The sequence below is a fragment of the Zea mays genome, chromosome 4 (genome assembly GCF_902167145.1).
Source record: "Zea mays cultivar B73 chromosome 4, Zm-B73-REFERENCE-NAM-5.0, whole genome shotgun sequence".
Taxonomy (NCBI): domain Eukaryota; kingdom Viridiplantae; phylum Streptophyta; class Magnoliopsida; order Poales; family Poaceae; genus Zea; species Zea mays.
In genome coordinates, this window is record NC_050099.1 from 147,810,496 (window position 1) to 147,835,843 (window position 25,348).

The window sequence follows — 25,348 nt, forward strand, 5'->3', positions numbered from 1 at the left end:
GGCCATAGATGATGAAACTGGTGAGATTATAACATATTTTGGCTTTATTGAGGACATATGGGAACTAGACTATGGTACATTTCAGATCTCGGTTTTCCGATGTCAATGGGTTGAAGACAAACATGTCACGGTAGACAACTATGGGGTCAGAGTTCTTGATCTAAGTAAGGTAGGTTACAAAGATGACCCATGGATCCTTGCTAATCGTGCTGCACAGGTCTTCTATGCTGAACAGATCATTTCTAACAATGAGAAGAAAAGCACCGACAAACCGAAGCATGTAGTTTTTCCTGGAAAACAACAAGCTATAGGAGTTGATGGTGTATCTGATTTAGAGAATTTTAACCAGTTCAACGACATGTCTCTTTTCATAGACCATCCAACCAAGATAAGGAACGTTGAGCGAAGCATCCCACGCAATTCGTTGCCCTGGGTACGCCACGATGGACAAGGCAGAACAATAGCTTCCTAGATTATATACTTGTCATGTAATTGATTATTGTTAGGAACTTGTCATGTAATTGATTATTGTCAGCGACAAACCGAAGCATGTAATTGTCTTCATTCAATTTTTGTGGCTACCATTTACAATTTTACATGACTTTCTATTGACTTTATAGAGAGAGAGGAGAGGGAGAGAGAGAGGAGAGAGAGGAGAGGGAGAGGAGAGAGAGGATGGAGAGAGAGGAGAGAGATAGGATGGAGAGAGAGGAGAGAGAGAGGGGATGGAGAGAGAGGATGGAGAGGGAGAGGGGAGAGAGAGTGGAGAGGAGATAGAGGATGGAGAGGGAGAGGGAAGAGAGAGTGGAGAGGAGAGAGAGGATGGAAAGAGAGGAGAGGATGGAAAAAGTAAAACAATATATAAAAGTATACTTAATATAATATATAAAAAGTGAAGTAAAACAATATATAAAAAACTATGTTAAATAATAATAAAAAACAATTTCTACTGGCGGTTGTCATAGAGAACCGCCAGTAGAAATGGTTTCCACAGACTGTAGAATCCATTTCTACTGGCGGTTCTCTATGACAACCGCCAGTAGAAATGGTTTCTACTGGCGGTTCTCGTTGTCAACTGCCAGTAGAAATGGCTTCTACAGTCTGTGGAAACCATTTCTACTGGCGGTTCTCGTTATCAACCGCCAGTAGAAATGGCGCCTATATAAAGGTGGCGCGCGGGAGCCGAAAATTTTACAAGTCCCTGGCGCCCTTTCACTTGAAGACGACGCCGTCAGGCTGCTGGATTTCGACCCCGAGGGTTTTCGCCGGCGATCGTCCCCGCGCCCGTCCCCACGCCGCCATTCCCGCCCCCGCACCGCCGTCTCCAGGTTTTTTCTCTTTCCCCTAATCTGTACCGCCGCCGTCTACTACCGCGCCGGGCCGCCGCCGCCGCCGCCGCGTTTTAGTAAAACCTAGGGCACGCGCCGCCGCCGAGAGGGAGGAAGAGAGATGAAGGAGAGGGAGAGGGAAGAGAGAGGAGGGAGAGTGAGAGGGAGGAGAGAGGAGGGCGCACGCCTCGCCCGCCGCCGAGAGGGAGGAAGAGAGAGGAAGAGAGAGGGAGAGAGATAGAGGGAGGGAGAGGAGGGTGAGAGAGAGAGAGGAATTTTATACATTGTAATTTTATGTGTTCAAATGTATGTTGAATTCATATGTGTTCAAATGTATGTTGAAATGTATGTTGAAATGTATGGTGAGAGAGATAGAGGGAGGGAGAGGAGGGTGAGAGAGGGAGAGGAGGGTGAGAGAGAGAGAGGAATTTTATACATTGTAATTTTATGTGTTCAAATGTATGTTGAATTCATATGTGTTCAAATGTATGTTGAATATATACATTGTAATTTTATCCGTCACAACTCGATAATATACGTATCCGATCCGATCCGAATTCGATCTGAACTCGATAATTTCCGTACGACTCTCCCTCTCTCCCTCTCTATACGTCCTATGCGACTCTCCCTCTCTCCCTCTCCTCGTCCTATACGACTCTCCCTCTCTCTATACGTCCTATGCGACTCTCTCCCCGTCCTACACGATACTATACGACTATACGATACTATATGGTTAGGGTTTAGGGTTATGGTTAGGGTTAAGGTTAGGGTTAAGGGTTATAGTTAGGGTTAGGGTTAAGGGTTAGGGTTAGGGTTAGGGTTAGGGTTAGGGTTAGGGTTAGGGTTAAGGGTTCGGGTTTTGGGTTAAGGGTTCGGGTTTTGGGTTAGGGTTAGGGTTAAGGGTTTAGGGTTAGGGTTAGGGTTAGGGTTAGGGTTTTGGGTCAGGGTTAGAGTTAGGGTTAGGGTTAAGGGTTCGGGTTTTGGGTTAAGGGTTCGGGTTAGGGTTATGGTTAGGGTTAAGGTTAGGGTTAAGGGTTATAGTTAGGGTTAGGGTTAAGGGTTAGGGTTAGGGTTAGGGTTAGGGTTAAGGGTTCGGGTTTTGGGTTAAGGGTTCGGGTTTTGGGTTAAGGGTTCGGGTTTTGGGTTAGGGTTAGGGTTAGGGTTTTGGGTTAGGGTTAGGGTTAAGGGTTTAGTGCCCGCGAGGATGTATTTAATTATACTATTTGTTAATATGAATTTAATTATTGCTTACGTTAATATGTGTTAATATGTATTTAATTATTGCTTATGTATTTGTATATATATAGCTCAATGAGTTCTCCGATCAAGGACCAAGGATTAGTGCCCGAGCACATGGACAAGAGTGTTGCTCAAGAACAATCCAGCAGTGAAGGATATGAAACGCCTAGCGACCCTTTTCCTACCACTAGCATAGATAGGGCCGCTCTCCGTGAGTTGCAACGTGACCCTACTTATGATCCACGAGAAGCTGAGGTAAAAGTACGCATCTTTAGCTTCGTATGTGTACCCTACTGATTTCACATGCATGATCTCTTGTGCATTTTATTACATGAATAGGAGGTCGTGTCTGAATTTCGTGCGATACTCGAAGAAGCCGTGGCACGATACGAAGACGTACCAGAGCCGACCCAAGACGCACCGGAACAGACCAAGACAACAACCGAGACATCAAGGAAAAGGAAGCAGAGCGATCGAAAAAGAGGTGACAGGGGGCTGAACAAATTTCCCGACAAAACATACAAAATCTCAGACGTGAGCCCGAAAGGTCAGCCCCTAGCTCCAGAAGAGGCACTACCTAAGTTTCGGAATGCACTTGGGTTTTTAGTTAGAGATAATCTTGACATAACAATACGACAGTGGAGAGATGTGTCAGATGATGTCAAGAATCAAATATGGAATAAGCTATTAATGAGGTTCGTTCTGCCTCGGGGTTTAGAAGAACTCGTGAAGGAATACACGATGAAGCAGCTTGCAATAAATTTCCGAAACTGGAGGTCTGAGATGAACACAAAGTTTGCAAAGAAAGGTCTGGACCCGACCAAAAAATATAAAATCTCAGCAGGTCAGTGGGCAGTATTTCTAGAGCAGAGGAGCAGCCCTGATTTCATATCTCTAAGTGAGGCAAATTCAGAACTATCAAAGAAGAACAAGTACCGCCACCACCTAGGCACAGGTGGTTACAAGCGTCAGGTTCCTAAATGGACACAAGAAGACGCCGAGAAGAAGGCTGCAGGGTTGCCGACACTGTCCGAGCAACTTGGTCAAAGGGCGGCAAATTGGCTCCGTGCTAGAAAACCAAGGGAAACCGAGACCGGTGTATCTTTTGATGATCCCATTGTCGAAGAAGCGGCAAAAAACATATATACAATGGCAGCTAAGCAGAGCGAAGGAACTTTTAAGCCACAAAGGGAAAGAGACATCCTAACGGCTGGTCTCGGTAACCCTGAGCATCCTGGTCGTGTACGAGGAATCTCGTCTAAGGAAGGATGGAAGGAAGGATTCGGACCACAGTGGGAAGGTCTGTACAAGAAACGTGATCGATACAAGGAAGAGATCGCGGATTATTTTAAGGAGGAGGCCAAGAAAGAGTTCAAAGCCATGATGTCTCAAATGCTATCGAATCCTCCTCCAGAATTGATGCAACAGTTGGCGAGTGCGATGTCTGTTCAACAGATGACCACTCCACAGATACAAATAATTCCAGTAGCTCAACCGCCGGCTTCCACAGATTGTACGACATTACCAAGCTCTGTTGCTTCAACGGGAAATAAGGACCGTTATCCAGTTGATGACATCACAAGGCCTGTGGCGTGCACACTGGTTATAAGATATGGTATTAACAATAAACGTACAAAGATAGTAGCCACAGGCCTTGCGATCCCAGGACGCAAGTACCATGGAAACGATATTCCAGATGATTATTGCAAAGTAGAAGTGACGACGGTCGTCCAAGGATACGAGGACGACATGCTAGACATCCCTGGGCCCGAAGGTATCGAGAAACTTGGACAAGCTATCAAGAATTTTATCCTTTGGCCTCGAAGGGATGTCGAATTGCTTGATTGTTCGAATTCGTCGCAGGCGTCGCAGGCCCAACCGTCTCCGCCTTCTCAAATTGCTGTTCCTATTGTACATCCATCCTCACCTCCTCAAACTTCACATGCTGCTCCTCATCCTTTTTCTGACCCACCGTCTCCGCCACAAGCATCACCATTCAGGGCTCCACCACCTTCTCCTCCCCATCCTCTTGGTGACCCACTGTCTACGCCACCATCAAGGGATCCACCTTCTCCACAGCCATCAAACGATCCACGGCCATCAAAGAAATCTAAACTTCCTATACCAAAATTGGTGTCCCCGTATCAGAAAAAGAAGAGTAAAGCTACTACTGCTGGCACAGTTAGGTTTTTGAAAGGGATTGGACGGAGCCTCACGTCACAAACTGTTGATTTGGCCGAGCACGAGGAGTCTGCAAAAAAGGCTGAGGCAACGGCCGCAAAGATAAAGAAGCCAACTAAGGCAGATTACAAAAACGTGCCTAAAAAATATGTGCCGGGCAGACCTCTGCTACCTCTTGACAAACTAAGAAAGGTCCCGGCTGGTGTTAAAAGGTTGCATGACTGGTACATGCGGGCATCATCGGTTGGCATCGACACCATCAGTGTGCATATACCAGACCATGCTTTTATTGGTTCGAACCAAAAGGCCGTTGTTACATTCGAGGACATGTGGTTAATGATGAACCTTCAGAGACTCGACGTGCAACTTGTAACGATGTTTGCATTGTAAGTGTCGCTCATACTTCCACATATGTGTGTTATTATTAGTGAGCTGTATAAAATTTCAATATCTGACATGCACGTGTGACTTGCAGAATGCAACATGATCAGCAGGAGATTCTTTACGGTACCAAGCCCAATGCTAGTGCCAGTAAAAGGGTTGGGTATCTCAACCCAATACTTATATCCGAGGAAAGCCACACTTTTAGAATCGGGAAAGACAACGATGAAATACGGGGAAAGACGGACGAAGAAGTTGAGAAGCGTATAAAGGAAATGAAGAAGGATTTTGAAGCTCGATACGCCACATACATAGGACATGCAATGCTTCAATTTCAAGACAGGGAAGCCATAATGGCCCCGTACAACTTTAAGTAAGTGTGATTTTGCATAAATAAAATTAATAATTTCAATACACATGCATCACAAATTTGATTCGTACAGGGACCACTGGATATGCTTTCTCATTTATCCTAAGGTTGGAAAGGTGCTGGTGCTCGACTCCTTGAACTTCGACCCTTCGACATATGCAACATTCCTCAGCATCTTAGAGCTGTAAACCTTTTCTATGCATGCATACTTTTATCGATTAAAATTTGAGAATAACATGGTGATTCTATTTGAGATCACAGTGCTTATAGATTCTATAAGATGAGAGGTGGAAAGTACGACCTGTCGAAAAAACTCGTGCCACTAGACATCCATCATCACTGGCCGGTAAGTATGTGATTTTATGAATACATATCATACACAATGTTGCAACTAAATAACCAATCTCCCGTTATGTAGTGCCACAAGCAACCACAAGGATCGGTCCTATGTGGATTCTATGCGTGCGAGTTCATGAGAGTGAACGGACGATACATCACGAACCCTGACAAGGTATTATTAGTAATAGTTAAGTATGTATTTATGTCATTAAAGATGCAAATGTGTTATTATTGAGTATAAATAGATAATGTTTATAAAATTCCTTTACAGCAATTTCAACGAGGAAACCCGGAGAACTTGACCGAAGCTGCATTGTATGGCATAGTCGAGGACCTCTGCACATTCATATTGAAAGAGGTCATTCCCGCAGAAGGAAAATATCACGATGCTTCCGGGACATTAGCTTTGCCAGAGTTCAGAATACTAACAGAAATTAGTAGATTATCTCTTAGCCGAGATAGTTATTAGAGCTTAGGTGAAAACTTATGATGTATAGAATGCATGAAGCATATATGGTTGTAAACAGAATACTTTGATGTATATAAATGTATGATAGAATTTAATTTCATGTTGCTTTCAATATCAATATAGATATATATATATATATGTTTGTGTGTGTGTAAATAAATATATATATAATTCAGTATTGTTTGAAATTTTGAAAAAAGGCGGGAAAACTTCCACTGGCGGTTTTATAAAGAAAACCGCCAGTGAAAAGTGCATTTCCACTGGCGGTTTGCTTTATAAAACCGCCAGTGTAAATGCATTTCCACTGGCGGTTTTCTTTATTCAGCCGCCAGTGGAAATGCACTTTTCACTGGCGGTTCGTTAAGAAAACCGCCAGTGAAAATGCACTTTTCACTGGCGGTTCCAAAATAACCGCCAGTGGAAATGCTGATTTCCACTGACCCCTAGCACTGGCGGTACTGAAAAACGCCAGTGTAAATATGTATAGAACCGCCACTATAGAGCTTCTGTGTACTAGTGAACTCCCAATAAATTTGTCAAATATATTAGAGTATAGTTAGTATTTTTAATAAACATTTTGCTTTCTCTCATGTGTGTCACTTAGGCCTATATGCATGCATATGATTCAACAACAAGTGACGCTAGATAACTAATAAGTTGTTCAATTAGACTTCCCTCTTAATAGTACGTCCATCTATACTAAGGCCCCATTTGGTTTGGAGTAACTAAAGTTTAGTGACTAAAGTTTAGTCACTTTTAGTCTCTAAAGAAACAAACATAATGACTAAAGTGGGGTGACTAAACTTTAGTTCTTTAGTCACTAAGGGGGTGACTAAAAGGGACTAAAGTAGTATTTTTACCTTATTTGTTCTCTCCACTTTCTTCTTATAGCAAACATCCATTAATTAATAGGGGTAAACTAGTCATTATTCACAACAATAAATGTTCTTTAGTCCGGTTTAGTCACTGGAACTAAACAAGGTACTTTAGCGACTAAACTTTAGTTACTAAAATTTAGTCTAGTGACTAAGAGAACCAAATAGGGCCTAAATCTAATCACACACTCTATTGCATATAGATCCGTAAAACAAAATGTTACCTTTGCCTTATTAAGTCCTTACATTTTGCTTTGCTTCTACCTATTTTCCATGTTGAGCACTTGGTATTCCTTTGTGTCCTTTGCCACCCTTTTTATGGTTTCCAAACCTACTCAACCTTAGATATGAACTAATTAACCTATCTCAAATGCAACACTAGAGTAGGGGTTGGTCCACTAGTTGTCTTAATTACCAAAACCACACATGCAGCTCTCAACTAGAAAGAGCAAAACTCAAATTATGGAGGGATGGATGGTTAGGGTCAACTATCCTCTTATTTGTAGAGTTATTGCACGTTCCAAGCATTCCCATAGATATTTTGGGTTGAACCATTTAACCCTAGAGGCAAAACCTCATGTTGAGATAAACACATCTGACGGTCATGGGATGACTTCGCTTCATCTCGATGCAAGCCTCAGGATGATGCCATGTGTTGCATCTAGTTACCAGCGGAACTCCAACTAGGTTTTAAGGCCCAAACCCGAATGGTTTTGAAACCCAAACCACCAAACCGTCGTGATTAGCATATATAATATGCTCCCTCCATGATCTTGACACGTGTCATCAATGGTCCACCTTCCGATCACCAAGTCCTCTAGCGCCTCTACTTGACTTAGTCAACATGGTCTACTGCTCCATGTACTCTTGTGCTTGTTGATGTTGCCAGGTGTCAGTCACAACAGTCAGTCTTCTACTTCTCCAAAACCTTAGCTAAGCCTCAACGCTCATCCTTCATTGCTCCTAGTCCATAAGCATGAACCTTCTTGACGTTCACCTTCGTTGTTGATCATGCCCAAGCTCCACACCTATGCAACATAAGCCAAGATACATGTTGCAAACACTATAATTCACAATAAGTGGTTAGTCAACACTAAACAAAAGCCAATCATCTCATTCACAATCACTCATCACACTTGAACACCATGGGCACATCTCAATCATGTTTTCACAATCTCCCCTTTGATGAGTGAATTGCCAATACAAACACAAAGCGATGGATCAAAAGCAATTGAAAAAAAGAGAACTCGCTAAAATAAGCAAAAGACAAGGAAAAGCCAAAACATGGTCATTCGAAATGAGAAAGCATGGTCCCTAGAGACATGGACAATGGCTTGATGCAATTAGAAAAAATAGCAACTGTTCAAGAAGAGGCCGAAAGGGATCGATGTTAGCAAAAGATCAGAGCACTAAGAAATGTTGCTAGTTCCTTTAGAGGATGCAAATGCTTTACACAACTAGCAAAAGTAGCTCAACTACAACTCCCCAAATGAATGCTTTCTATCAAGTACTCTCCCCCTTCAAAAAGTAATTCTTTGTGTTTATCACTATCCCCTTTGTTGGCACATGCACATATTAATCTATAAAAAATTGTAACTCCCTCCTCAAAATATGCTATGAAATGCAAGGGTGCAGAAAATGTAGAACCTTCAGGAGTATAGCAATTAGAATAAAAAGATGATGTAAGTGTCGCTATCATGTGAGTAAAACAACAAATCCATATGCTAGAAAATGCTCAAACTGATCATATGATACAAGTTGTGATCATTAATTATTTTGAGAAATTTTCACAAAAGGGTTCACCACTGAAATAACTCTTAGTAGGTATAAGTAGGAAATTAATCAAGTGCTACAAATGTATACATGGTGAACTACCCCAAGAAATAGCCATACAACATGGCAAAGACGAACTTAAGACATCTATATGATCAGAATTCATTGGATTTTTTATCTTAACATTGCCTTGCCATACTTTTCAACTGGGTGAAGCCTACACCTAAATAATATTCAGAACCTTAAATCCATAGCTTCGGTCATACACTACACTACTCAAGTTCATCTTAAGTGTAGTGAGAAACAATCTAATTATTGTGACGTGTGACAATACAAACCCATCTTGCTCATTTCATCTCATTTAACTTGGACTCAAATTTTAGAACATGTTTATCAGAGTTTATAAAAAACAAGTGAAAAAAATCAGTGAAAGAGAAATAGCAACCTAGCATATACATGATAGCATCGCACCAAGAATCTCAACACATCATGCACATGCTAGTTGTCAATCTCAATGGTTATCAAGATTTTCATGTTTCGGTATTTATTAATCTTGTTCACAAGTTATAAAAAAACTTAGATTCCCAAAATTATGTCAAATGGGCACAGTGAGCCTAAGATTCCCAAGCATCATCATATAATGCATGAAACATACCACAAACAATATAATCTCATTCTAAGTGATATGCACATGAATTTCAAAATGCTCTAAAGTACATGATGTGATGCAATGCGGATATGATACAAAAGCAAAAATATAGGCTATAATACAAATATGGAATAAAAAACTAGTATACAAGATCCAAAGCTTCTCTCCTCTAAAAATGGAAGCAAACACCCAATCCCCCCGCAAGAGAGCAAAAATGACTTGGTTTAGGGGTTTTGTAAGTATGTCTAAAAACTAGTTTTTGGTGTCTACATGGCAAAGATCAATGTCACCCTTTTCATAGTGATCTATTCGTAAGTGGAAGTGCACATCAATATGTTTGGTTTTGGAGTAGAGTACAATATAGGGTAATTTTCCATACTAATTACACTCGTGCGATCAAAAAGTAGAGGTAGACTCCCAAAGTATAAGCCAAAGTATATCAAGGTGGCTTTCATCCATAGGAGCTCGAAGAAGCAACTAGAAACAAACAACATATGCTACTAGCCTGCTACTATGGTGGATTGGGCTATGCTAGGCTACTTGCAAGAAGACCAAGACACCAAAGATGAACCCAAGCACTACAGGAATCCTGAAGATTCCCATCGGCCAGCTTAACTCCCGTCGGCCAGAGAAAAAGTCGACGGGAGTTAGTTAACTCACGTCGGCTACCTACCAGCCGACGGGCATTAAGTTAACTCCCGTCGGCCCTGACATAGGCTGACGAGAATAAGTTAACTCCCGTCGGCCCTGACAAAGGCCGACGGGGATTAGCTTATTCCCATCGGCCTCTGCTCTGACCGACGGGGATTACTGGTTTATGAGCGCCGCGGAGAGCCCGCGCGGGCTCATTTCTCTCTCGCGTTTCATTTCAAACCGCCGCCGCCATAGCCGCCCGTCTGCCACCGACCGTCGCCCCCCACCGTCCCCGTCGGCCCCCATCGCCCCCCTCTGGTATGTATATATATAGTTTTACTACTTACCTATAGATGTATGTGTGACGTGTAGAAACGTGATTGTCTCACACACACTCTTTACTCGTACATACAGCCGCAATAATGGGTGATAGACATGATTGGACGTATGAAGGTTTCAAGAAGGGTGGGTGTCACACAAGTGAATGGTTTGCCAAGACGCAAATGTTTCTGGACCATGCAGTTGCTTTGTCACAAATAGATAATATAAGGTGTCCATGCAATAAATGTAGAAATATGACGAGCCACACCAAGAGGCGGGTCACACTACACCTGTGCTCACATGGTTTCGTGCCAGGCTATAAGGTCTGGTATCTCCACGGTGAAGATGTTGAACGAGCAACAAAAGTAGAAGTTGATGACGGTGAAGATGTTGATAGGATGGACCAGATGCTTGAGGATCTGCAGCCTGAACTGGCCCCAAATCATCATGATTCACCTACACCAGAGGTTCAGAAGTTCTTTGACCTCCTCAAAGCGTCAGAAGAGCCTCTTCACGGGCACACTGACGTGACTGTCCTCGAATTCGTAACCCAGCTGATGTCAATCAAGTCCAAATTTGCATTCTCAATTAATTGTTACAAGGATCTTGTGGATTTGATTAGCGAGGTTCTTTCTACGGGTCATAAGATGCCCAAAGACATGTACCAGTCCAAGAAATTGCTTGAAGGTCTTGGTATGGAGTATGAGAAGATTGATGTTTGTCAGGACAACTGTATGCTTTTTTGGAAGGAACATGGTAGAGAACAGAAATGCTTAAAATGTGGGAAGTCAAGGTACGTTGAGCTTGTAAATGAAGATGGGGAGAAGGTGGTGACAAAGGTTGCACATAAACAGCTTCGGTACATGCCTCTCACTCCTAGAGTGAAACGTTTGTTTCTCTCGAGGAAGATCGCTATGCACATGAGGTGGCATAAAGATTGTACAAACATACAAGATGGGTTAATGGTGCACCCGTCAGATGGTGATGCATGGAAGGCTCTCGACAACTTTGATCCAGATTTTGCCAGCGATGCAAGAAATGTTCGTATCGGCTTGGCAACTGATGGTTTCACGCCTTTCAATATGACCGCTGCGTCGTATTCATGTTGGCCTGTCATTGCCATACCGTACAGCCTTCCACCTGCACTTTGCATGAAATATGAGTTTATGTTCCTATGTCTTGTTATACCTAGGCCTGAGCATCCTGGCGTACGCCTCAATGTGATGCTTCAACCACTGATTGAAGAGTTAAAGAAGCTATGGCAAGGAGTGGAAGCCTATGACTGCTTCAAGAAGCAGAAATTCAATCTTCTAAAAGAATGGTAAGTTTGATCTAGCTATGTCGATCACCAAATAGTACGATCGCTTATGAATGTTTTTTGTTTATACAGGAAGCTACGCGTGGCCAAAAGCCTAGTGACATTGAGGTCTACAGGAGGGCCACAAAGGACCAGACCCTAACAACCCTGACCAGCTCTGCAGCCAGACAGCCACGGATCGACTGGTGAGTTTTGGCCCAAAAGTACAAACGTTCAAAGTATAGAAATTCCTGCATTTGTAAGGCTGTGAATGATGTATAGGTGGCATATGGGGAGGAGATGGTTCGTCACCATGACCCTGACTTCGACTGGCGACATGAACCAGTGGATCCCTCGGTGGTGTACGCAAGTGGTGGTGGAAAAGCGCATGGACGGTAAGCTCTAACTTATGAAATTATATGGTTGACACTAAATTGATTATGCAGTAATCACAATTTTTGAATCACTTATAGATACGCACTCTTCGACGGATTCATTGACTCGTCGTCGGTGAGATCTCAGAGGACGGGTTCATCTTCCCGTAGCTCATGCTCTCGTCGACCGAACGAGGAGGAGTTGGAGATTATGAGGATGCGTGAAGAGATGAGACAACAACACGAATTTATGGAGGCTTGCAATGCACATAACCAAGTGATGTATCAAGTGAGTATACATAATCCGAACTCTAAATTATTATATTTCAATACAACATATTCAATAGTAACACATATGTTTAACAGTTAATGCAACAACAGGGCATGACAACAAATATTCCATCGCCACCACAATGGAGCTAGTTTGCATCCACACCAGCTACGCCACCACAGTTCAACACCCCTTTGACACATATACCTGCACCTGGAGATATGATACGTTTGATAACTCTCGATGAATTTATACACTTGTATACTTTTTGATATTTGTATTAAAAATGTTGATATTTGCTAACTTGCATAGGTTACGCCCGAAGCGGGTGGTAGTGGGTCTGATCCCGCAGCAGGGACTGCATTTGTTGACTCCCTCTTTGCGTTCCCTCCTCCTGGTGGCGACAGCGGTCAAAGCTCTAACCACCCAATTGGTGGTTATCTCTAAACACTTGAACTCGTGGACGTTATGTTTCTTAGCTCATGGTCGCTATGTTTTCCGCGAACTAAACACTTGAACTTATCTCGTTGTTCCTATTTGAAATGTTTGTGTAAACACTTGATCTTAAGTTTGTGATGTGTGAATTGATTATCAATGCATGTGTTTGTAATGTGTATGTTATGTGTGATGATATATATTTTGTGTGCAATTATGGAGAAATAGTGACCTAATTTGGTGCTGGTTTTGCAGCATTATAGGTTAATTCCCGTCGGCTATGGTCAAACCGACGGGGATTAATAATTAATCCCCGTCGGCCCAGTTAATTCCCGTCGGTTTGACCAGGCCGACGGGAGTTACTGGGCCATCGTTAATCCCCGTCGGTTCACCTGGCCGACGGGAGTTAAAGCTTATCCTCGTCGGTTCACCTGGTCGACGGGAGTTAATGCTTATCCACGTCGGCTTGCACTTGGCCGATGGGGATTACTTATTCCCGTCAGCCGTCGACGGGAATAACGTTATCCCTGACACCCGATGGCCATCGTCTTAGGGCCGACGGGAGTTAGCCGTTTACCGACGGGAATTAGTTATTCCCGTCGGTTTATAGGTTATTCCCGCCGGTTTTTAGCGGACGAGAATTAACTGGATTCCTGTAGTGAAGAACCAATATATGCCTAAAGTTGGTGATCCAAATGACATCCAATAAAGTCAACATTAGACTACCCACACAAAAAAGTGTTAAAGAGACAAAGTACCACACACTGAACTCAAGAGTGAAACAAAGGTACCTCATGATCCTCTTGACTGCTTGATAGCAAGAGGTGCATAGTGAAGCCTAAAAGCCAGCACACAAACACATGGCGAAACATATGTCTAGCCTCATCATTGTCAGCTACAGGAGGCACTACATGAAACCATCAAAAGAATGTTGGACAGGAACCATGCCGATGTATTTTCCCAGTTTTCCTATAGTGAGAGACCTGAACATGCAACGATACTCCTTCTAGTGAATGGCTTGAACATCCTCATCTGCGTCCATTGTTGTCATTGTAGACATGGGCATTGGAAGAGTCTTGGCCTTATCCATTTCAACTTCTTTAGGACATCAATGGTATAGTTGTCCTGGTGCACAAACATTTTGTCTTAGGTTTGCTTGATTTGCAACCTAAGGAAAAACATCAGCTCGTGTGTCATGCTTATCTCAAATTCTTTACTCATAGTATCTACAAATGTGTCAAAATAAGTGCATGAGAACAGTCACCAAAAATGATATCATCCACATAAGTATAAACCAAAATGGTGCCATTGTCTTACTTAAGGAGACACAAAGTTTTGTCAAGAGATCCCATTTTAAAACCCTTTAGAAGAGGAAATGATTTCAAACACACATACCAGGCTTGTGGGGCTTGTTCCAAACCATACAAAGATTTTTGGAGTTTGTAATCATGGTTTGAAAACTTTAGGTTCTCAAAACTGAGGGGTTGCCTAACATAAACCTCTTCCTCTATGTAGCTATTTAAGGGAAAAATGACATTCATTTTAAAAAAAGCATAAAACCCTTAGAGGTAGAAAAGGCTAAAAGGATTCTAATGGCTTATAAATGGGCAATAGAGGCAAAAATCTCCTAAAAGTCTATCCTCTCTTTCTAGCAAACTCTTGGGTCTACCAACCTAGCCTTGTTTCTAACTACCATCCCATCCTCATCCTGTTATTTTTCAAGACCCATTTTGTACCTATTGTGTGTGGCAGTCTTGTGGAGGTGGTACCAAAACCCAAACCTAGCTTCTTTCAAAGTTTTTAGGCTACTCTTGCATGGTGGATTTAACCTAGTTTGAATAAAAAAGAGTGTGTCCATCATTGTACGGATCAAAAGAAGTTACTAAAGCAAAAAAAGAGCGATGTGGAAAATCTAACTAGACCTAGACCTCATGACTCACTCGTGGATGTCGATAATCGTTTATTGAGGTGGATGCTTGGCCTATATGGAAGTAGGCTCGACTGGGACAACCAGTGAAGTGGCTCTAGATCACCCCATCTTTTTGCTCCTCCTCCATAAAAATGCTCTTACCCATATCCTTGTCACATGCACACTCAAAGACAAGGGTTGTACAAGACATTCATCGAATATGACCTCATAGGTCTGCACGATGTAGTTAGTTTTCAGGTTAAGTACATGATAAGCACAAGAATACAACACATAACCCAGAAAAATAGTCTGAAGACCATAATCAAACTTCTCCAAGTTGCCATGTTTGAGCACGAAGCATTTGTAACCAAATACATGGAAATGGATTACCTTGGCTAGTGGTTTTGTTCAAGAACACTAGGAGAAAAATACGATTGAAACATACCAAGATGTGTTGATCGGCTCGGCCTAGTACTTCCAAGAAGTTTTGTGTCCGTCAAACATCATCCTAGTCATCTGAACAAGAGTCTGATTGTTGCATTCTATGACACTATTTTGTTGAGGCACATAAGAAGAGGAAAATTAATACTCAAGCCTAAGAGAAGCACAAAAGACATTAAAATGAGTGTTGTTAAATTATATGCTATTGTCACTATGAATCATTCTCATGGCATTTATTTAAAACTCATTTTGTAACGCCAGAATCAAATCTCGAGCATGAAAACACAAAAGAATCCAGAAAATTCGTTAATGACCACAAGCACATACCACATCCCTCGACTGAACGCACCCAAACTAGACCTATTGTGTCCATTGTGAAACCTCACTTGGTAGCTTGTTCATTAGGGAATGGAAAGCGACCACCATCTTACCATGATGACAATGGTGTGAAACAAGACCCTTTTTCAAATTTTAACTTGGACAATAATTGGATCAAGTCCATTGAAGTTAGCCTTCCAAGCAAAGTCAAGACTTAAATAGCCAAGTCTCATAAGCCACTTCTAAATATCAGAAGAAGATCCTGCCACCAAACACCGAACGGACAAAAGGACTTTACTAAGGTTAACACGCTCTTACACGCTTCTCAATGTTCTTAGGTGTAAGCCATCAACCCATGATAGCGAATCTTTTATCTTCTCTAGTTCCTCGGTACCAATCTCGACGTCCGTTCTTCACCATTCTTAGTCCATCACCATGAAACCGTGTGACCTTTACCTTAATCATCTACCACATATCTGAGCTCCGCACTTGTGCACCACTAAATCAAATCCGAGTATCTTCTTAACAATAACTCATCACACTTAAACATCACGGCCGCATCTTATCTATGTATTCGCACTAGTTGCAAACATGAAATTTTACTTCAATTTGCAAGGCTTCACCTCTAGCTACGAAGTCTCGAAGGTGGTGAGGAATCGCTCAGCCATTTAATTATTCCTATGTTAATTCGGTGGTGGCGGCGAACGGTAACCAGACCGATAGATGATGTTGATGGCAACTTTTAAATCACTTGAAAAAAAATCGATTGATTTATTTTTTGACATGCATGGGCTGAAGAGGCCATTATTATTTCTATGATGATGCTCACGCTGTCAGATTGCAATGCAAGAACTTTAGACCGTTTCCCTGGCTATCATCGTTGTTATTTATCCAGAGGAATATAATAACCAACAAAGGCAAATTCTATCGCTGACAAAAAATCATCCAGATTAGCTAGTGGAGCGGTTGGAACGAGAGCCGCAACTTTTTACGCAGTCTGTATATCCATGTACTCCGTCGTAGTGCTTGCTCCAACGCTGTAGATGATAAAAAAAAGGCCTTTCGATCGGTTCGGGAAAGAAAACGGGAGCCAGATTTTCGATCCTTTCTGATCCCTTTGCGCAGACCTGTTCAGAAGACGACGATGTCGTAAATAACAACCCGTTTTTTCCAATCAGATTGAGAGAGAGATAGAGGAAGATGTCATGCATGCAACCACTCGTCGTTATCCTGCTCTTTGACAATTGAGACACACACACACACATGTATGCATGCACTTTAATTATGCCTCTGAAGCAGGCAGCGAAACTGGCCGCTGTGATTTGATGCGTCGTAAACGACTTTTCCCGTCAGCTCGGTCGCTACTGGGATACTTGTACGACCATCAAGTGTGGTGGAAGCTTTGGACGACGACGGGGTCGGACCATCGATCAGTTGTTCAGCTGCTTTACTGTTCAATGCATGTGTAGCGGGCGTTTTGGTCCCCGGGAAGTCGCGCCGGGGACGAATCATGTGCCCCGCCGTCGCCGTCGAGAAAGGAGAGCGACTTGGTGGATGATACTATAGAATAATACACCGTCAGTTGTGGACGATGTCAGCGGCAAAACAGCGTAGCTAAAGTATTTGGCTAATTGTACCGTCGACCATGCAACGCGATACGTACCGTACGGTCGCTATGACGAACGGGCACGAGCTAGTACGCGCGCGAACGAAAATACAAGCAAGTTTGTATTATTGCTAGCTGATGTAGTCTTCTCCGTGACGAAGTGGCGTTCCAGGATTGCCGTGTGTGACCAGGCCAGCAGCTATCTTGCGACATTTTTTTTTTTAATTTTGAACTCAAAGTGTGGCTAACAGCTGCACCACAATTAAAGTTTCCCGGTGGCTGCGCGGCGGTACAGTAGTTAAGTAATTAACCGACGACGGTTTGCCTAGTTCAGACAGAGAGGTGTATAAAAGTTGCACGCTTTCAGCTGGTTAGCCCGCCAGTTGCATTGCCTACCTGTGTGCCAAGTTGATTTTGATGGACACGTACGTACGTACACGTGGGAGATATGTACGTCGGCGGTCATGACAAGCAGTCAGGTAGGTTAAAATCTAGACGAGCGAGCTGAGATAGAGGCCACCAAAGTGAGATATACGCGACAGTGAGATAGAGACCGCGACGGCTGCGACCCGACTGCATCCAATCCGGAGCAATGGATCGCGTCTAGGTCGACCGCGCACGCACCTCGACCTCGACCTCGACCTCGACCTCGACGGATAAGCCTAGAGCTAGCGATGATCCAGAGATGCCACTGTCTCTGTCTGCCGCCGGGGAGACGAAGTCGGCGATTGGATGGGCTTTGAGCATGCACTGCATGAGAAGTTTCTTGCGGCGATTGGTCGCCAAACACACAGTGGAGCGCGCAGCGGCGTTGATGGTTTCTGGGTCAATATATTTGGCCAAGGTGAGGTGAGGTGAGGTGAGGACGACGTGTGCGGCTGCCGGCTGCGACCGCGGTACAACAAGCCCCTGGCGATGAATTCTAAAACGAAGTTTAATGCACTGGGTTCTTTCGTTTCGACAAATTACGAAAGGCCGAGCGAGGGGAATCGAACCGGCCGTCGTCGTCATGACAAACTTCACTTGGACCCCATGGACTGAGGTCCGAAGAAACCGATGAAGCAGAAGTTTCTTTGCGTGGAGGGGTGGAGCACATGCTCGCCCCCATCTTATTCTTATGGAATATGGATTGACCAGACCGAGGAAAGTCCCTGCTAGGCTGCTACAGTGATGCTGCTGGTACTCTGTACTGTGCTGCGAGGCAGCTCAACGGTCAACGTGCCCTCGTGCGCGGGTCCGCCGAGTCAAACCTATACTAGTACAGTTTACTACTAGGTGCGACGCCTTGCCTTCTGGCCTTCTATTGGCGGACTCTGCCTTCAAAGTCCTACTTAATTTTTTTATATATATATTAGCCTTTTAAAAAAACTTTTACACTGAGTTATCTAGCCCAACAATATATCTTTTAATTCTAGGGTTCGACGTCATGATCTATGATGTCAAACTTATACGATTCGATGTTATAAATTATGATACCAAATTACCAACACCTACATCGCTGTAAAAGTGAGCGATGTACGTTATAACCTATTACACCGAGCCAGTGCCATGGACCATGGCGACGAGGGTCCGACACCATGGTCATAGCTTCTCCCTTTTCAACCTCACTCGCACTTTCTCATGTCAAAAGTATTTCGTCGTCAGTGTCTTTAGCTACCATATGATGTCCTTCACCCGCTCCCAAACACCCCACCCCTCATCCGAGGTTGCCCACGCCCTAGGACCTGCCCACCAATGCAGTCAACCCCACCCATGCGCCCACCCTCTATCTCCTCGCTCCTGCCTCGCCCTTCGTCTTCGGCCACGTCGCCTACATTAAATTATGAAAGTTAGTTTTTTCATTCATACTTTATTTATTGTTGTAATTAGTAAGAGTTACTATTTATTATGTTTTTTTAACTTGGCGCTATATGTAGTTAGGTTTTTAGTTAGTCGGGTATATAGTTATATATTATTTTGCTAGTAACTTACACAAAATTTCGTTAGATACTCCCTCCATCCAAAAAACAGGGCGTATAATTTTTTGGATTTTATCCTAAAAACAAGGTGTATTAGCATTTCTATCCCCATTTTAGACGCATATGCACCCTTCTCCCTGGACGCATGATTCCTTGCACCCATGTGCATGCCAGTTTCCTTGTGTGGCTGAATTTTTTGTTTTTTAATCTTTTTTCGACAAAAATTTACATTTAGGTCTTTGGATGACTTATTTCATGTTTTGGACTCTTTACTCAGCGTCATAGACTATGACACCGAGTCAACATAGCTCGGCGCCATAGGCTATGGTGCGGAGCTCTGAGGTGGCTTCGACGACCAGCAGCGACTAGGGCTACCATGGCGCTGACGGGGTGTCTTAGCTTGGCGCCACAGATCTTGGCGTCGAGCTAGGAAGTCCTATAAATCGGCCGTTCTCCTGGTCGAGAGCTGCGCCCACCTCTTTTTTCTTCTTTCTCTCCATTTCAATCTTCTTCAAAACCGACCAGATTCACATCATAATCGTTGTATTCGAGTTGGAAAATTTTGTAGACCAAGGTATTGTCTCACTGATTTGTTTATTTTGTATATTGCGTTGTATAGTTTTGATTATTAGTTTTGATTGTTGCTCCTAGGATATATAGTTCATATGATGACTACAATTTGTAAGATAGTTTGTGAAATACGTGTATTTATAAGTTAAAATTATTTCTACTATTTGCATATAGTTGTGTTAATATATAATCGTTTCTTAGATGAAAGACATGTATCGGGAGACGTTAAGGCAGAAGAGAGGTCATTCTCGGGAGTTATATCCGGATGTATCTAGTAAGGATGCTCTTGTTCCTCCTGATCTTCCTGTGCCTAATTGTGATTGTGGTAGACCAGTTTGGGTATGTCAATCCAAACATTCAGACATGGCTGCTCGTTGCTTCTACCTTTGTGGCGGTTTTAACGTACGTAGCTTATGACTTATGTGTTATTATTGTTTACTAGATGTGTACTAATGCTTCGTTCTATTTTTGTAGGAGTACCTGAGGTGTTTTTTCAGTGGATCGACGGTCCTGATAAATTTGACCATCGATATCTGCTTTTCGCTAATTGGTTGTGCGGAAGGAGTAGTCATGAGCATTTTAAGCGTTGGATGCCTCCTCCCTCGAATTCGCCACCAATGACGGATGAGGGGAAGGACGTAGCCATAGAAAGGCGACTGGTGTCTCCGCTGTGGGGGACAGATATCCCCCGGGTCCACTAGAAGGCAACAGGATAGTCCTCCGCCTAGGATCCGTGTTCTGCTTCAGAACCATCTCGTTCGTGGCAGACGAAGAAGGAATTCTACATCGCATAGCGGATCTGCCAGAGAGAAAACCTTCCTCAATAATCTCTAGGAAAGTCGGAACGAAGCAGGAAATAGCGCAACCCCTGGCGCTCCGAGCAAAGGCTACCTCCTGCAAGTCAGGAGAGAAAAGTTCATTCACTCGAAGAACCCCGTTGTCCACCTCATCCACAGAAGAGTGGACATGAGTTACGAGAAAAAGAGAAGCAAAGATCCGTCAGACTGCCCTTCTGGTGCCTCTGCCTTCAAAGGAGAACAGAAAGAAGCTTGTCGTCACGACAACTCCGTTCTACCCTGACGTCCTCTTTATCAGGGGGAGAGTGCAATTGTCTCCCGTCTCCAACGATGAACCGACTGCGCCTAGGGAGGAACCTCCTCAGCGGGAAGCCCGCCGACGAAGGAACCGACGCCGAAATATCCGACGACATCATGAAGCCGGAGAGCGAGACCCGGCACAGCCTGTGTCACGAGATGAGATCTCAGAGGTGGGAGAGACTCCAGATGAATGAGTCTTTAGGGAAAGGAGGAATTCCCGCTGACGAGATCGTCGGCAAGCTCAAGAACAGGCCGAGCAGGAGGCAAGATGACGTCGAGAGAACCCTCTCCTCGGACGAAATCTGAACCCGATTTCGCCCAAGCCATGAACACACCAAGCGAGGTCGGTGGAGTGCTGGCTCAGATAGCCGACGACCTCCCCCGGACTCCAGACGCCGAAAGACAACACGAGAACGAGATCCGGCGCCGAGAAGAGTATGATCGGGATCACGGCGTCCGCGCGCAAAGTCAAGCCACCAGGGTTGAGTCGGCGATAGCTTCAACTGGCGGCACGACCCAGGGGCGGTCGAGGCAGCACATCGACAACTCCCCTCCCCGGGACCGACATCATCATCATCGACAAGAGGACACGTGTGGAGTGTCGGCGCTCACTCCACGTCTCAGGGCCATTCAGTGGCCCCCTAACTTCAAAATCTCCAATGTCGACAAGTACGAGCCTAAGCAGGACCCGGGAGGCTAGCTAGCCGTCTATACTACCGTCGCCTAGGCCGCTGGGGCAACTGAAGATGTGATGACCGCATACTTACCCATCGTCCTTGGGCAAGATGCACTACAATGGCTGCGACACCTACCCCGACACTGCATCGACGACTAGAGTGATTTCAGTCGGCGCTTCATTGCCAACTTCCAATCCCTCTCTGATAAGCTGGCGCAGCCATGGGACCTCAAATCAATCAGGCGCCGAGGGGACGAAACTCTCCGGTCATACCTCAAAAGATTTTAGACCATGAGAAATCGTATCCCCGAGGTTGTGGAAGCAGAGGTGATCGAGGACTTCTACCGAGGATTTAATGACTCAGCTTTCGTCCGAGCCATACTACAAAGGCGCCGACTACCTCTAAGCAACTATTCAAGGAAGCGGACCTCTACATCACCGCCGACGAATGGGCTCAGGATCTCATCGGAGGAACAAAGCCTACACCATCAGCACTGCGACGCGACGTGAACCAGCAACCCGACAAGCATTGGGAGAAGAGGCCTCGCGATGAAGTCCACGCCACCGGACCACTCGTCTCTCGTGCCCGAGGGGCACCCTGTGGAGGCGAACGAACAATGGACGACATCCTCGACGCTCAATGTCCGTACCACAAGGACATGTGCCACATTCTTTGGAACTGCAGAGACTTCAAACACTCCGTCGGGAACGGCCGACCCTTCCAACCTCTGCCACCTCCCCCACCACGAGGAGGACCCAGAGAACCTCGATGACCTCAGCAGCAGGAAGGGGGAGAAGGCAGAGCATTCCCGCGCGTGGACGGGGAAGTCAACGTCATCTTCGGCGGACATGGGTCGCAAGAGAGCAAGAGGCAGCAGAAGCTCAACGACTGTTAGATACTTGTGGCGGTCACCAGTCCTCCCGCCCCGTATCGATGGTCCGAGCACCCGATCACCTTCACTCGGGCAGATCAGTGGCTCAACTTCGATCACCCGGGGAAGTACCCGCTCCTTGTTCATCCGGTGATCCGAGAAAGCAGGGTAAAGAAGGTGTTAGTGGACGGGGGAAGCAGCATCAACGTTACCTTCCCCCGGACACTCCTAGGCTTGGGAGTCACACTCAAAGAGCTCCACGAGTTAGACACTCCTTTCTTCGGCATTGTGTCGACTGAAGGAGAATATCCACTCGGACACATCTACATGCCGGTCACCTTTGGAACTCCGGAAAACTACAGAACCGAGTTCCTGAGGTTCGAGGTAGCAAGCTTCGACTGCGGGTACAACACTATCATCGACAGACCAGGATTGACGAAATTCATGGCCATTCCGCACTATACATACATGATATTGAAGATGCCGGGACCACAAGGAATCATCACCGTGCGTGCTGACCTCCAAGGCGCTGCAGAATGCTTCCAAGTGGCCATTCAGGCGGCCCTCACCACCAAATCATCAACAACTTCTTCCGCGCAGGCGAACTCAAAGCCTGAGGAGGACTTCACAGTCCTGCAAATGAAGCCCAAGCCGTGACCTTTATGCGGCTGACTAAGGAAACGAAAAGAATCAACCTCGGATTCGCTGATGAACGCAAGACCGCCATCATCAGCTCTAGCTTGGATGACAAATAGGAAGGCGTGCTCGTCCAGTTTCTGCAAGATAACCGAGACGTATTCGCATGGCAACCTGCGGATATGCCGGGAGTCCCGAGAGAACTAGCCGAGCACAAACTGAAGGTCTATCCATAGGCGAGGCTGATCCGACAAAAGTTGTGTCGTTTCATGCCCGACAAGAGAGAAGCCATCCATGTTGAACTAGCTCGTTTGGTCGCAGCAGGATTCATTAGAGAAGTACTGCATCCTGAGTGGTTAGCAAATCCTGTTCTTGTACTCAAGAAGAATAAAATGGATTGGCGCATATGCGTCGACTATACGGATCTCAACAAGCATTGTCCAAAGGATCCCTTCGGACTTCCTAGAATAGATCAGGTGGTTGATTCAACCGCCGGATGCTCTATACTATCGTTCTTGGATTGCTACACGGGATACCATCAAATCGGCCTGGCAAAAGAAGACGAGGAAAATACAGCATTCATTACCCCGTTTGGAGCTTTCTGCTATACCTCCATGCCGTTCGGCCTCAAGAACGCTGGAGCGACTTACCAGAGAGCCATTCAAACATGCTTAGCCGATCACTGGGGCAAGCGGGTAGAAACCTATGTTGATGATGTGGTGATCAAGACAAAAAACTCAGAAAATTTCATTGAAGATTTGCAACTGGTTTTCAACAGTCTGAGGCGATATCGGTGGAAGCTCAATCCAGAAAAATGTGTCTTCAGAGTACCAGTAGGGAAGTTGCTCGGATTCATTGTCAGCCACCGAGGGATTGAAGCTAACCCGGATAAGATCGAGGCTATCATAAGGATGGAAGCACCACGATCGCAGAAGAAGGTGCAAAGACTTACTGGATGCATGGCAGTTTTAAGCAGGTTCATATCAAAGTTAGGAGAAAAAGGCCTACCATTCTACAAATTGCTCAAGAAGGTGGATAAGTTTCAGTGGACCTCAGAAGCTTAGGAAGCTCTTGATGCACTAAAAAAGTTCCTAACCACACCGCCAGTGCTGAAGCCACCGCGCCGAGCCACGCCAAACCAGCCGGCAGAAGATCTGTTGTAATACATCTCTTGCACGACTCACGTGGTGAGCACCGCGTTGGTAGTCGAGCGAGCAGAGGAAGGACACACATATCCAGTACAACATCTCGTCTACTTCATCAGTGAAGTTCTGGGGCCATATAAGAAGAAGTATCCTCAAGTTCAAAAACTGTTGTACGTAGTACTTCTAACTGCACGCAAGCTCCGACACTACTTCGACGACCACAAAGTCATAGTAGTCACCGGGTTTCCAATAGGGGACATTCTCCACAATAAAGAAGCTATTGGAAGAATAGCCAAGTGGGCTTGCGAGCTGGGAGCTCACGACATTGAGTTTCGACCTCGTACTGCAATAAAGACTCAAGCACTAGTTGACTTCGTATCAGAGTGGACCGAGCAACAAGTACCAGATAACCCAGAGACTACAGAAGTATGGCGGATGTATTTCGATGGCTCGCTAAAGCTACAGGGGGCAGGCGCAGGGATCCTCTTCATTGCACCTGGAGGTGAACAACTCAGATATGCTCTTTAGTTGTTATTCTTAGCATCCAATAACGCAACAGAATATGAAGCTTTGATCCACGGGTTGAACATTGCCATATCACTGGGCATTAAGAGGTTGATGGTATACGAAGATTCACTAGTGGTTATAAGTCAGATACACAAAGAATGGGATTGCTCGAATGACTCTATGGACAAGTACTGCACAACCGTCCAAAAGCTAGAAGAAAAATTTGAAGGGCTGGAATTTCATCATGTGGAAAGAGATCGCAATGCGGCAGCAGACGAGTTGTCGAAACTAGGATCCAGTCGGACTTAGGTCCCACCTAGAGTTTTCGTCCAAGAGGTGCCATGCCCAAGCATTTCCTCAGATCAAGCAGAAGAGTGCAATGTTTTGTGCCAGCCCGAGTCAGACTCTAATGACTGGAGGGAGCCCATCATTAGATATATAAAGAACGAAGAGGAACCAGATGACAAAGCCACAGCAGAACGCATCGCAAGGCAGTCAGCTCATTACACCGTCATTGGGGATGCACTGTACAGAAGGGGCGCCACAGGAGTCCTCATGAAGTGCATTCTTTCGATCACTGGGAAGCAACTGCTATATGAGATGCATGCCGGGCAATGCGGGATACACGTGGCATCCAGGACTCTAGTCGGAAAGGTCTTTAGGTCTGGTTTCTATTGG